This window comes from Paroedura picta, chromosome 8 (genome assembly GCF_049243985.1).
Source record: "Paroedura picta isolate Pp20150507F chromosome 8, Ppicta_v3.0, whole genome shotgun sequence".
Taxonomy (NCBI): Eukaryota; Metazoa; Chordata; class Lepidosauria; order Squamata; family Gekkonidae; genus Paroedura; species Paroedura picta.
The window spans coordinates 96,900,325-96,914,081 of NC_135376.1; the positions used below are offsets into that span (position 1 = coordinate 96,900,325).

The 13,757-nt window shown below is 53.2% G+C and overlaps 1 protein-coding gene across 8 annotated transcripts in view; it reads right to left on the minus strand.

The window, feature by feature from the left end:
- The window catches only part of ZMIZ1 (zinc finger MIZ-type containing 1), a 410,316-nt gene extending 406,872 nt beyond the window's left edge, over window positions 1-3,444 (minus strand). For 6 of the 8 annotated variants that reach the window (XM_077350892.1, XM_077350896.1, XM_077350895.1 and 3 more), the window contains exon 1: window positions 3,053-3,443. The gene's annotated coding sequence lies outside the window, so the exon portion shown is untranslated. Of the gene's footprint in view, window positions 1-3,052 lie in introns of all 8 variants that reach the window. The other 2 variants (XM_077350898.1, XM_077350903.1) reach the window with 1 other exon arrangement.
- Between the last annotated feature and the right edge of the window lie 10,313 nt (window positions 3,445-13,757).

Genomic DNA, 13,757 nt, shown 5'->3' on the forward strand with positions numbered 1-13,757 from the left:
ATATTTGACTGTTCCTCGAAATACAGGAGTTATTCCCTGCACGAGACCACCCCAACATCTGGGTCGGGTTTCACACGTGGGCCCCAATACCGCTGAACTCCGGACCAGGCCACTCCCTCCCCACTCCCTCCCCACCGCCCAGAGGATCACACCTTTGGTTTCACACAGCAATCAACCCACTTTACGGATTCAAGGGCAGTTCTTTTTCCGGATGTACCAATCTGTTCATTTGCCACAGAAAGAAGCACTACTAGAGATTGCCGCTTTTTTAAAAAATGCAAGCGTTAAGAAGCACAGGCTCTGTCTGACCACAGAAGATACCTCTGAATCGGCCCTGCTGGAATGATATCCAATTCCACTGCCCCGTTACCATGAAAGCAAAAAACCAAAACAAGACCCATTTCCTCTGGAATTCTACTCCATTCAGCTCCAAACTTATTATATATTATTATTATTATTAACTATAGGTGTGGGATTTCACTAATACAAAATCCCAAGCCCAGAAACTAAACACTGGAGCCCCCCTCCCCTTTCTGCTTTCTGGGATTCTCTGGCAGGCAGAAAAAAGAAAGAAAATGGCTAAGAAAGAAGAGCGGAAGGAATCCACGTCAACATCTAGGTCCAGAAATGCCCAAGGGATCCAGTTTGTGGCTCCAGGTAATACAAATAGCTCTCGTGATCGATCAGTGGCTCAAAACAGCACCCAAAGATTTGGGGACCACCTCTGAGAGATCCACAACAACATTTGCACCCACATTATTAGATTCTTCTGTGCCTAAGTCATCCTAGGCCGTGCATTTTTTTAAAGTCCTCTTTTCTTTTTCTAAAATCTCCCCTGCCCCCCCCCCATCCTCCTGAGAAGCTCAGGGCAAAGGTGGCAGCCTCTCCCCATCTCCATCACACGTGGTCTCCTGGAAGACCTCCCCCTCCGTGTCTCTTTTGTCTGAGGGGGGGGGGAGAGGCACTGGTGTTTCGACATCCTCCGCTCCAACACAAAAAGGTCAGCCCTGGACTTCTGGCATTCATAAGCCTGAATCAGGCCCTGCCAGGGGAAGATGGAGGCAGCCGTAAATTTGCCCTGACTGAAGGGGGGGGGGGGGAGCAACAGAAACCGCTCAGCTAGGTTTGTCCTAAAGACAGAGAATAAATATGCTTCAGAACATGCATTTAAGCTAGCAAAAACTTCTTTTCAAAATAAATATTTCTCATATACTGATCATGTGTGGACTTCAGGGTCCTTCAGGAAGCTCTCTGCCAGGGCAGCTGCATGCATCAGCCATGACAAGGAGAAACTTTGTCTCCAAGGGATCCTTCTCCAAGGGGGAGCGGCAGTAACCAAAGGCTTCTGAGCAGCCCGCCAAGTTCGCTAGCTCAACGATTCTTCTTACTTTTTAGCCGATTGCTTGTGGGTTAGAACGAAAGGGAGCGCCAACTTCTGAAGGGTTTCCCCACTGGGCACCACACGGGGCCAGTTGCCAGCCCTGGGAACAGAAGCCATGCCCCCCACCTATAGGCCCCCAGCCAAGCTTCTGGGCCTCACGGGTGGGGGGCTTCCTCCTCCTCTCAATAACCCCCCCCCCTCATCCCTCCCTGGCCCTCGGCGCCGAAAGCCTGGCATCTCACAGGTGGAGAAACTGAGGCAGAGAGAGGCCTGCCTGGGCCTACGAGGGTTGGCCGTCCCTGGCCCTGACACAACCGCCTTTGTGCCTCCTCTGCCCCCCCCCCATCAGCCGGAAAGGGGGTCTCCCCAGGCAGAGCAGGCAGCTGTGCCTCCCCCTGCCCCAATTCCTTAAAGGTGGAAGAGCCCCCCCCCCCGGTGACATTCACCTCCTTTTCCCGGCCCCTCCCCCTCCCCTCCCCTCCCCCTCCCGGCCCCCTTTGAGAGGCCATCTGCTGGAGCGGCCAACCCCAAGCCCCCCCCCCGCCTCTCGCCCCCCAGGAAGACGGCTGCTCGAGCCAGGCGGCGGCGACAAGGCGGCTTTCCCCCGCGCGGCAGCCAGGCAGCCCAGCCAGCCCAGCGGCCCCCGTTCTGCCCCGAGGCCCAGGCCGGGAAGGGGGACCGACCCCCGCCCGCCAAAAGTCTGGGGGAACCGCGCCCCCCCCCCAGCAAAGTTGGCAGGCGAGGCGCGCCGCTTCCGATCGGAGCCAGCCAGCCAGCCAGCCGCCCGGCCGCCCAGGGCCCTCTCCCCGCGGAGCCCCTCCGCCCCAGCCCTTCGGCCCCTTGCTGCCGGGACAGATGTCCGCGGGCCGGGGGGGGGGGGGAGAAAGGCCTCGGCCCGGGCCCAGACCCAAGGCAGCCCCCTCCCCCGACGCCGCTGCTTCCTCCGACGGACCCTCCCGGGCGGGCGGGCGCAAGCGGCGAGGCAGCGGGGGCAAAGGAAACCGCCTCAGCCCCCCCCCCCCCCGGCCGGGTCATTGGGAAGCCGCCTTTGTTTTGGGGCCCCGGGAAGCTCGGCCCGCCCCTCCCCCCGCGGCCGCCCGTGCCTCAATGGCAACATTGTCCCGGCTCTGCAAACTTAAAGGGAGCCGGGCAGGCAGCCGAGAGCCAGCGGCGTCTCCCCCCCCCCACCGGCACCCGCTGCAAAACCGGGGGGGGGACTTCCTCGAGCAGCCCCCCCGGGAACCAGCGAGGCGGACTGCCATCTCTGCCGACAACCAGCTCCGGAGAGAGCGAGAGAATGCCCGAGGGCGGCCGAGCCCCCCCCCCGCTCCCGTCGCCAGCGCCCAGCGGAGACCCCCCTCGGCGCCCAATGGGGGCCTCTCCCCGCCCCCCCCTCGCGGCTTTCCTCGGGATTCCCCCCAAAGTCTCTCTCGCCCCCCCCCCGCCCTCCCGCCTCCTGGCCCTTTAAGAAGTCCGCACACTCCCCCCCCCCCCCCCGCCGCCGCCGCCGCCGCCGCCGCCGCCGCCGCGCCGACTTTCCCCACCGCACCTGAGAGGAGCGGCGTTTCCCGAGCGCGGCTCGTTCCAAAAAGAGATTCTTTCCGCAGCTCTTCCCGCGCCCCCCCGGATCCCCCCCCCGGCCCTAGCAACGCGCCCAGCGGCGAAACTTACCTCGGCGGGCGGAGGCGGAGAGAGACAATCGCGGGGACCCCAATTGAGGGAGAGCGGATCCCTTGGCCGCCCTTCGCCCGCGGCGCCCAGTCCCGACCCGGCGCCCCTGAAGCCTTCCCTTTGGCGAGGCCGCGCGCTCCGGCTTCCTGGCCGCTCCGAAAACAGCGGGGGGGGGCGCGGGGTCCGCTCCGGCAGCCGCCTCCGAACAGGAGCCCCGGCGTCGGCGGGGAGAAGAAGTGAATCAACTCGCCGAGCGCGGAGCAAGTTGAAGTGTCAAATTACATTGGCGATTTTATTACCAAAGGGCTCTGCTGCGTGGCTGCCGGCAAAATGTGTCCCAGATTCCGATCTGCCAGGGAGCCGCGTCCCTCGCCCGCCCGCCCGCCGCCCAAGGAGCCTGCGCCCCCCCCCCCCCCGCCTGCCTGCCTGCCTGCCTGCCTGCCTGCCTGCCTCTTGCTCCCCCTCCCGACCACCTAACGTGGGGGGGGGGGGGTAGGGGGGTCTCCGAAGAGCCCAAGTTGAGCAGCGCCAATGAAAAGGCCTGGCGAGATTCCTCCTGCCCCCCCTCCTCCCGTCACCTTCATCAAAGGGAAGAACTTCCTGTCTCGGGAAGAGAAAAAACAAAGCCGGGCAGGAGTGTTGACAAATATTGACGAGGGGGAGGGGCCCGGCCAGCTGCGCCCCCCGCCCCCCCCCCCCCGAGAAGGCGGCCTGCACCGGGCGGGCGGGCGGGCGGGCGAGGGGCTCTCCGGGCTTATTGTTCGGAGCCCGGCGCCGATTCTATGAATGGAGCCCGCGCCGAGCGGCCCGGCCGGGGCTGTAGACGCCTCGCTCCGCTTCTCCCCCCCCCCCCCCCCCCGACAGAGCCTTTCTTTGAGCGTAACGAACAGGCACCTGCGGGCGGCCCCGCGCCCCCTTGACTCGCGAGGAAGCCCGGCCAGGGGGGGCGGCGGGAATGCCTGCCAGGCGCGGGGGGGGGGGGCAGAGGGGGCTGACTCGCGAGTAAACCCCGCACAGGAGCGAGCCCGGACGCGCGGCTGGGAGTCGAAGGCGGCTGGAGCCTGGGAAGCGGAGCCCCGGCAGGAGGGGCGTCTCCCAAGGCCGGTCCAGCCCCCGGAGCTTCCCCCAGCAGGGGAAGCCAACCCAGGAGGGGAATCCGGAGCGAAGAGGAGGGCCTGCCTGGGGCCGGCATCTCACTGGCCACGATCCCTCGGCCAGGCTCTCTTACTCTAGAGTAGACCCCTGCTGCCACCCCCCCCAAACGGCCCTCTGGACTCCAAAGGGTGGGGGGGAGACCTCCCCATATGGCCTCTTCGCCCCCGACCCCCGCCCAGGCCGGCGCACCTTTGACCCCCAAAGCCCCCGAGCCCGGGGAAGGCAGGCAGGCAGGTCCCGAGGGGGCCCGTCGGCAGCGCCTTCTACGAGGAAAGGCTGAAGAGGGAGGGCCTTTTCCGTGGAGGAAAAAAACGACGAAGATTCAGAAAACTCTGCGAGGGGTGGCAAATATTCGCCCTCCCCAGAAACGGTAGGAGGGCACCCAGTGGAGATGATGGGCAGTAGGATTGGCCGACAAAAGGAAATGCTACTTGACCCCAAGAGGGATTGAACTGTGGACTTTCCCCCCTGAAGGTGGAGTGATGGCCGCAGGAAGCAATCAATGGCTTTCAAAGAGGATTCCCGGTGGAGAGGCCTCAAAGGACCCATATGAATTAGGCTTCCTTTCTGATTTTTTCCTCATGAACATACCCAAGTTGCCAACCTCTGGGTTGAATTCTGCTGGAACAACAGCAGATCTCCAGGTGAAAAATTTCAGCTCCCTCAGAGGAAATGATTCCTTTGGAGGGGGTCTCAATGGATGAGACCCTGCTGAGGTCCAGTCCTGAATTCCCAAGACCGCTTTCAACCTTTCAGCCTCACCTTTGATTTGTGAACATGTGAATGTGAAAAGTCATATCCCATAGTAAATAAATTGCAGAGACCAACAAAAAAGAACCAGAGATCTGTTTCACAAGTGCCAAGAACTCACAGGGAAATTTAAACCACAGTTAGGCACACTGAAGGGTCAACACAAAAATAGATTAACTGAACAGGACAAAACAAAGAAAAAATGATGATAAACTGAAACGCTATACGAAAGTGATCAAAGGATGACAGATTCTTTCCTAGAAGAATGTATTGAAAAAGAACCTGCAGTTTTACAAAGTGAAGCCGCACTGAGAACAATTGGAAGAAACAAACCAACAGGAATAGATGGGATATCAATAGTTATTCCAAGCTACAGAAATTGGGTCCATCAAAACCTTAACACAAATATACCAACAAATATAGTAACACCCAATCTACATTCCAGTTCAGAAAAAAGGAGATGTCAAAGACTGCAGCAACTATAGGAACATCACATTAGTTTATTGTACCAGTAATGCTCAAAATCTTACAACAAAGGCATTTACCATATATGGAATGAGAAACAGCAGATGTTCAAGCTTGATTCAGAAAAAAGGTACCCGAGATCACATTGAAAATTTATGTTGGTTATACTGGAGCATACGAGATAATTTCTAACAAGACAACCAGCTTGTGTTCCATAGACTATAGCCAAACTTTTTGACTGGATCATGGAAAGTTATAGTTGGTTTTGAAATAAATGGGTATGCCACAGCACCTGGTTGTTTTCATGCACAACCTATTCTCTGGACAAGAGGCTACTGATAGGATAGAAAGTGAAGAAACAGAATGGTTTCTAGTTGGTGAAGGTGTCAGACATTTTTCAGTTAACATGCAAAACATACCAAGAGGAAAAGGGGATTAGATGTAGAAGATTGGCAGAAGGAACATTAATGAGATATGCAGATGACAGCAGATTACTAGAGGAAAATAGTGAAGCCTTGAACTATGGATGACGGTTGAAGGAGAAAGTGCTAAAGCAGGATTACATCTGAACAGAAAGTAAAGAAGTAATAAACTGTATTGAGGAATTACACAATTTTAGGGCTGACAAAGAAATGGAAATTGTTAAAGGTTTTCTATTCCTTGGCTCCATCATCAACCGAAAGGGAGACTGCACCCAAGGAAATCAGGAGTTTGATATTTATTTATTTATAGGTGGTGTAGCCAAGAGATCCTAGGATTGTCTGGCAGTCAGGCAAGAGATGTTCACACAGGTGGTTTGCCGTTGCCTGCTTCATAGTGTTTCTTGGAGGTCTCCCATCCAAACACTCGCCAGGGCTGATTAAGCAGGATCAGCTTCTGAGGAGATTGGGCTATCCAGGTTGAGAATAGAAAGGGATGGAGAGTCGAAAGAGCAGCCATGAAGACGCTGGAAAAAATTCTTTAACATAAGGATGGTGACCAAGATCAAGATAATTCACTTAATAGTCTTATGTTACTGTGTAGGGGTGTGAAGGTTGGACAAGAAAGAAAGTTGCCAGGAAGAAAGTGAATTAACTTGAAATGTGGTGTTGGAGGAAGTTATGAGTACTACAGGTTGCCAAAAACACAAATCCAATGGGTTCTTGACCAGATCAAGTCTGAACTCTGCCTAGAGGTTAAAATGTCCCAAGTGAGGCTATCATACTCTTGCCTCATCATGACAACCTTTTTTGGACTTTTTTGCCCTGAAACATTCTTCAGGCTTCAAGAAACCCCAGAAGTGCTGTGATCATACAGAAGTTGGTTGGGAAGCAGAGTTGTGGACATGCCCACCCAGGGCCCCTCCCCTTCCCACCAACTCCAGGCCCATCATTGGCCTGTTTGGGAGGGGGTGCCCCAGGGTTTCCTAAATGGGAGGGTGTTAATTAAAGCCTGTATCACTGAGAAGACAAGAGTCAATGGCAAAGACAGGGACGCTAGGAAAAGTTGGCAGCAGGAGGAAAAGAGGAAGACCCAAGAGGAGAGGGAAGGGCTCAACCGAGGAAGCCACAAGAGCCCTACATTTGCAAGAACTGAGACAGGCTCTGAAAGAGAGGCTTGGGAGTCATTCCTTCACAGGCTCACCATAAATCGGAAGTGGCTTGACAGTATTTAACACATACACAACTCTCTGGGCTGGATGGGCCTCTCTTCTTCTCTCTCAGTCTTATGGCCCTTGCAATTTTGCAGTCTGGAATAAAATGTGGCCTTTGAAGGGGAGGAGGAGCAAGACAAGAATACTTACACAGACTAGGTTGGCCCTTACTTCTGAGTAAGGTACACTGCGGCTTTGGCTGTGCGCTAGTTTCATGAAAGGGCCTGTGGTTACATCTAAGCAAACCCATTCAGAGGCTCATCATGTTTCTAGATGGGCCAAACAAGGCTGGTCTTGTCAGATCTTGGAAGCTAAGCAGGGTTGGGACTTGGATGGGAGACCTCTGAGGATGTCCAGGGTCATCACTACACAGGGACAATGGCAAACCAGCTCTGAGCATCTCCGGAGTGCCAAAGTCCCTTGTGACTTGAGGGCACTTTAGGACATTACATAATAGAAGCCATACTGGATCAGGCCCATGGCCCATGGGGTCCAACCCTCTGGGGCTTTCCTACTGCATTTTCATGATTGCCAATGACCTTTGCCATTTCACGCACACAAAAAGTGCACTGAAAACTGCATTGCTGGGTATTTGTGAAAGCTCCTAGATCAGTGTCACACCGTGGCCCAAACCCAGGATGCCTCAGGAGGTCTGCCAGCAGGCCCAGAACTCCAGAAGCCCCCCTCCCCCCCCTCGCACCAAGAAGACACCGCCATGTCCCTTTGAGCCAGAAGAGTCCTTCACCTTCCCCGGACAACAGGCTGGTGGGCTCGCCCTCCCTCCCTCCCCCCAGCCCCACCGATGTCTTTCTCTGGCAAGAAGCGGGGAAGGTGTCCCATGCTCTCCGGTTGCGATCTGCCCGGGCTCCGCTCCAGGGGAGAGCCGGCGACTCCGGCGTCCGCGTTTTGCAAGTAGCCCGGCCGTGTCAGACGGAGAGCGCTGAATAACAAAGACAAGTTTGAGAGCCGCCGCCGCAGGAGCAGGAGCAGGAGCAGGAGCAGCCCCAGCAGCGGCGGCGGCGGAGCAGGCGGAGTGACGTCAGGGAACAATGCCTGTGCCAACACACACACGCGCGCGCGCGCACACAGGGGTCACACAAACTGGGCTCCGCGCTCCGGAGCCTTAAAGGGCCACCGACTCCGCGCCCCTCCCCCGCGGCCCCGCGCCTGCAAGCCCTCCCTCGCCACCCCAGCGGAGCCAAGGTCCTCGGGCATACGCAGGGACCCGCGCGCCGGCACGCTTCGCCCCCGGCCTGCTTCAGTAGTAAGAATAATAACTACAACAGCAATAATACTACTACTAATAATTAATGATAATAGGATACTGCTCTCGCAATGCGCCCTGGGGTAAGGGACGGGCTTAATTTACAGCCACGGTTGCCAGCTTCCAGGTCGTGGCTGGAGACCGCCCAGGATGAGAGGCGACCTGCAGGGGGCAGGGGAAGGCGGCCCGCGGGGCGCTCATCGGACCCGCTCCCCGGCGCCCACCCTCCGCGAGGATCCAGCCCGGCGGCATGAGCAGCCAGGTGGGCGCTGCCGGCATCCCTCTCCCGCCCGCCCGCGGGCCTCGTGGCTGGGCCTCCTGCCTGTCCCTCGGAGGGTCCCCGCCGCCCCCTCCCGGCCGTCCTGCTTTCTGCTGCCGGCCTCCGCGATCCTGCTTGGCACCGCAGAAAGGAACTCCGGGGCTTGGGGCCCCCCTTGCTCAGGGGGAGGGGCGGAAAGAGCAGTGGGGCGGGGCTTCCAAGCCGAGAGAGGAGCAGAGGGGGCTTGCCACGGGCTGCCTTCCTCACCTTTGGACCCTTGGGGACCCCCGACACACCCCTCAGCCTCTGGGAAGGCCCAGAAGTGGGGCCCTCCTGCAGAATATGGTTGGGGGCCCAGCTGTGTTCACATCCACCCAGGGGCCAGCCCCTCCCCACCCCCTCCAGGCCCACCCGTGGCCATTTTGAGAGGGGGGAACTGGTGGACATAAACGGATCCGATTATCTCACCTGATATATGTTTAACAAAAATTTAAAATATAATAAAAATTAGCTCCCTTCCAGGGCCGTCAAGAAACCCCAGGGGTCCATGAAATCCTAACTATGACCATCCCCAGTTAGCTTCTGAGAGCAACAGAAGTGGGCCAGCGATGGCACCCAAGAAGAGGGGGGGAAGGTAATGGCACCCCCTTATTGACGTCGTGCCATTTTCCTCCAGGTGGCAGGTGGGGTTCTCCCTCCATTCCTCCAATGCGCCGTATTTCAGTAGTCTTTTAAGTACTGCTGACTCTTGCCCTTTTCTATTGCTAAAAGATCAGCATCATCTACTCTGGTTGAAGTAGCTCTGCCAGATCCTTGGCCAATCAAGGTCAGCATCTCCTACTCTGGTTGAAGTAGCTCTGGGTTTAAACTACAACTACAACGATATAGGCTAGATATCAAGAAAAAAATTTTCACAGTCAGAGTAGTTCAGCAGTGGAATAGGCTGCCTAAGGAGGTGGTGAGCTCCCCCTCACTGGCAGTCTTCAAGCAAAGGTTGGATACACACTTTTCTTGGATGCTTTAGGATGCTTTGGGCTGATCCTGTGTTGAGCAGGGGGTTGGACTAGATGGCCTGTATGGCCCCTTCCAAGTCTATGATACTATGATTCTAAGTAGCTCTTCCATATCCGTGGCCAATCAAGGTCAGCATCGTCTACTCTGGTTGAAGTAGCTCTGCCAGATCCTTGGCCAATCAAGGTCAGCATCATCTACTCTGGTTGAAGTAGCTCTTCCAGATCCTTGACCAATCAAGGTCAGTATCTCCTACTCTGGTTGAAGAAGCTCTGCCAGATCCTTGGCCAATCAAGGTCAGCATTGTCTACTCTGGTTGAAGTAGCTCTTCCAGATCCTTGGCCAATCAAGGTCAGCATCATCTACTCTGGTTGAAGTAGCTCTTCCAGATCCTTGGTCGATCAAGGTCAATCTTCTACTCTGGCTGGCAGTAGCTCTAGCAGATCTTTAGTTTATCGAAGTCAGCATCGTCTGTTCTGGCTGGCAGTGACTCTCCATGGTTTCAGATAGTGACCTTTCCATCAGCTGCTACCTTATCCTTTTAGGTGGAGAAGCTTGGGGCTGAACCTGGGGCCTTCTGCAAGCCAAGCAGATGCTCCTCTGCTGAGCCACATGTCTACCCACTTCTCCTCCCCATCCACTTGCTTGCTCAGAAAACCTGCAGATAAGCCACCGCTATCACTATGGTCACCTCCCCGTTACTCAGTTTCCCCCTCAGTGGTGTGGGCATGCTGTTTAGATTTATAAGGATGCAGGAAGGCAGGCAAGCTCCTTTACCACTTCCCAAATTGGGTGGCTGAGCCAGCCAGTGGCAACCATCCTCCCCAGCAGGTCAGAAGTCACTTCCTTCTAGAGAACTGACCATTTGGGTTTGTGGCTGGCCTCAGCCCTTTCCTCAGCCTTTCTCCACGTACGTTCCTCTTGATTCCTGCTTCATGTCCTCTCCTTCTCGCCCCCTTCAGACTCCTTTCAATTCCCTCTCCCTTCTTTCCAGCCCTTGGATGCCTTCTGCATATTTTGATCAAACCGCCTCTTGCCCTTTCTCTCACAGAATCTGGACTACAAATTGCCTACTTTCCTGAGGAAACTGTACGTTCCGTGTCACTGCACACTTTGAGCATATCATGGAGCCATAAGCATATTAAATACAAATATATAAAATCCCTAATTATACTGTTTGTTCTAATTGGGAGGTGCCTGGAGGCCTGTGCTGGGTCAGACAGAAAAAAACAGACTATTAGTGTAAAACATGAGAAAATAATACTTCGTTATTTAGATGATGTTTTATGAATGGCTCTGGGCACTTCAGGAGTATTACCTCTCTAATCCTGGAAATAGCCCTGCAGCGGAAGGGCTGTGGCTGCTGGCAGGGAACATGGCTTAGCCCTGGGCCATCCACTGACTTGACAGGGAAGGCATGTTCCAAACCAGGAATGGTGCGGGTTACATTCTGAACTCTTGTGCTATTTTAACATTTTTTATGCATGTAGATCTGTATCTGTATTCAACAGGGACTAAATGCAGCTAATGGCATTCTCCTACCTTGATCTTGTGAGCATGACTGGCCCAAAGTTATCTGGCAAGCTTCTATGGCAGATTGGAGAGTTTTAAATCTAGGTCCACTTTTACACAGGTCAGTTATGCACTGGGATTTGGAAGCTCATTCAGCTCAGTTAAAAAGATCAATCTGCAACTGACCACGGTGTCCACTCTGATGCTGCTTGCTCCTCCATCCATACTGTTCAAGATTGATCATGGAGTCATTCCACTTATTCCCCAGCATATCTGCTTAATCGGAGAAATGCACGCCCATCACACACTGTTCCAGGAGCAAATGTACCGTCACTTGGATTTTTGCCCCCCTCACCAGCTGTACCTCCAGTGCTGACTAATTGCTTAGTTTCTGGCAGGGGTTGTCTTTGAAACTGTAAGCAGAGAGTACTCTTAAATGCACTTTCAGCTCTATTTTCCATTTTAGTAGTGCCTTCATTTTGTCTCAGCTTCTGTGCAGTGAAAGCATTTTCTCTGTCTTATATATTTTCTCAGGTGTTTTGTGAAGCAAGGTTCAGTTTTAAGATCAGAAGTACAGATGAACTGTCCTTGCCTCGAGCTCTTTCCTTTTCCCCGTGGACATGTATTTCACACAGCAGGGGAGGGGGATGCTTCCCAGGGCTGCCCTCACTGTTCTTTTCCCCTTCTCTCTCCCTCCCATCTTCGCAATTTCTTTTTTTAAGGTGAAGGGGAACTGTGACACTTGGTTTCCTTAAAAAAAAATGATCTAAGGAGCCATCACATTTCCATTATTATTTTAAAAGAGAGAGAACCCCAGAGGACCTTGTGTGTAGGTTTTATAGGTTTTAAGCTACCATGTGGCTGAGGTGGCTTAGTCAGTAAGGTGCTTGTCTAGAGATCACAGCTTTGTGAGTATGAGCCTAGTTGTGGGTCTTAATTTTTCATCACACAAGAGTTTTTTTTTTTTTACTGTTGAAAAACTAAAAACAGGCCATTTTTAAACATGAGCTTTCATGTTTCAAGCACAAAAAAATTGATCAAAAGTTTAAAACGGTGGAGGCGACTGTAGATGGCGCCGTGCTAGCCAGTTCCATAACAAGCTCCCAAGCCAAGCAGAGGGCCAGGAGAAGAAGCACCTGGCAGACCTGAGCGGGATGCGCAAATCTTGCTCACTGGTCGCCCCAGGAACCGGGAACGGCATCCTGAGCTCCGCGGCATCCTATAGATCTGCGGAGACTAAGTTCTCCAAATCACCGCTGCCTGTGCTCAGGGCCATAATGGCGTTCTTGTCGTAAACAATTTTCTAAGCTTGAAATGACCAGCCGCATAAAATCCTGCATTCTTCCCAGATTATCTCTTTCCAGCCGAAATCTGACGAATCAACAACGCAAAGACTGTGACTTTGCTGTTTGTTTTCCTCTTCCTCTTCTTTCCTCTTCTTTCCTCTAGCTTCTTCCCCCCTAACCAATTTACAAGGGAATTCTTTCTTCGGACGGGAGACAAGCCAGCTAAATACACTCGTTAAAACAAACAAAAGAAAGACCTTAAGAATTTGTTAAGGAGAGCTCAGCGGGAGATGCTGACGGAGTACGGAGATTGACTAACTGATAATTCCTGATTGGCCGAACTCTCGCGAGATGCCCTGTCTGTGATCTGTGACTGTTTATAATGGAAAACCTAACCAACGCAGAGATCTTTCATTTGTTATGTAAAGGCAACTCAGAGATACTGAAAGGAGTCAAAACGGTTGAAAAGGAAATTCAAAATACCAAGAAAGAGCTCTCAGACAGAATTGACGGTTTGAAAAAAATAGCTGATGAAAATACAACTCAGCTGGCAACACACCAAACAAGAATTCAATGTCTGGAAGTTAATCAACAGGAGCGAGAGAGAGTGGCAGAAGATAAACCCGAAGCCCTGGAAGTAGAATCTAAAGCTAGGAACATAAAAATCAAAGGCATCTCGGAAGAATTTGGGAAAACAGACCTAAGGAAGGAAATCACCGAAAGCCTGAAAGACTACTTAGAGGAGGAAGAGATTCAGATTGACAAAGTATACAGAGTCTATTCAAAGGCGACCGCACGCAAGAAGCAACTAAGAGACAGCTTTGTGGGCCCTGACAGAAAGGCTGTAAGAAATACTCTACCCAAAAAGCATCAGGCGACGCTGCTGAGTTTGGTGGATCAAGAAGCACAAATATTTCAAGACCTGCCAGCAGATACATCATGGAAAAGAGCACAATTCCATCTTTTGCGACCACCTGAAGAATGTGACGAACAGTGGAGCAATTACCTGGTCTTTCTTAGGAAAGACAGCAGCAACTTTTAGGTTAGGGCCAACATACGATGGGAACTGACTATATATCACTTAAGATAATAACAGATTTATTCTCATATGTATGAACAATTACTTTGCTAAGAAAGACAGCAGTAACTTTTAGGTTAGGACTAATATGCGATGGGAACTGAATATGTACTTTTTAAGATAATAACAGACTATGCTCTCACATGTATCAACAATTATTTTGCTAGCTGGTTGTTTCTTTTTCTTTTCATCTTTCTGTAAGCGCTTCATATACAATAAAATAAATAAAATATTTTTTAAAAGTTTTAAACGGTCAATTTTTAAAGCATAAGATTTGTTGGGTGGAGCTTGG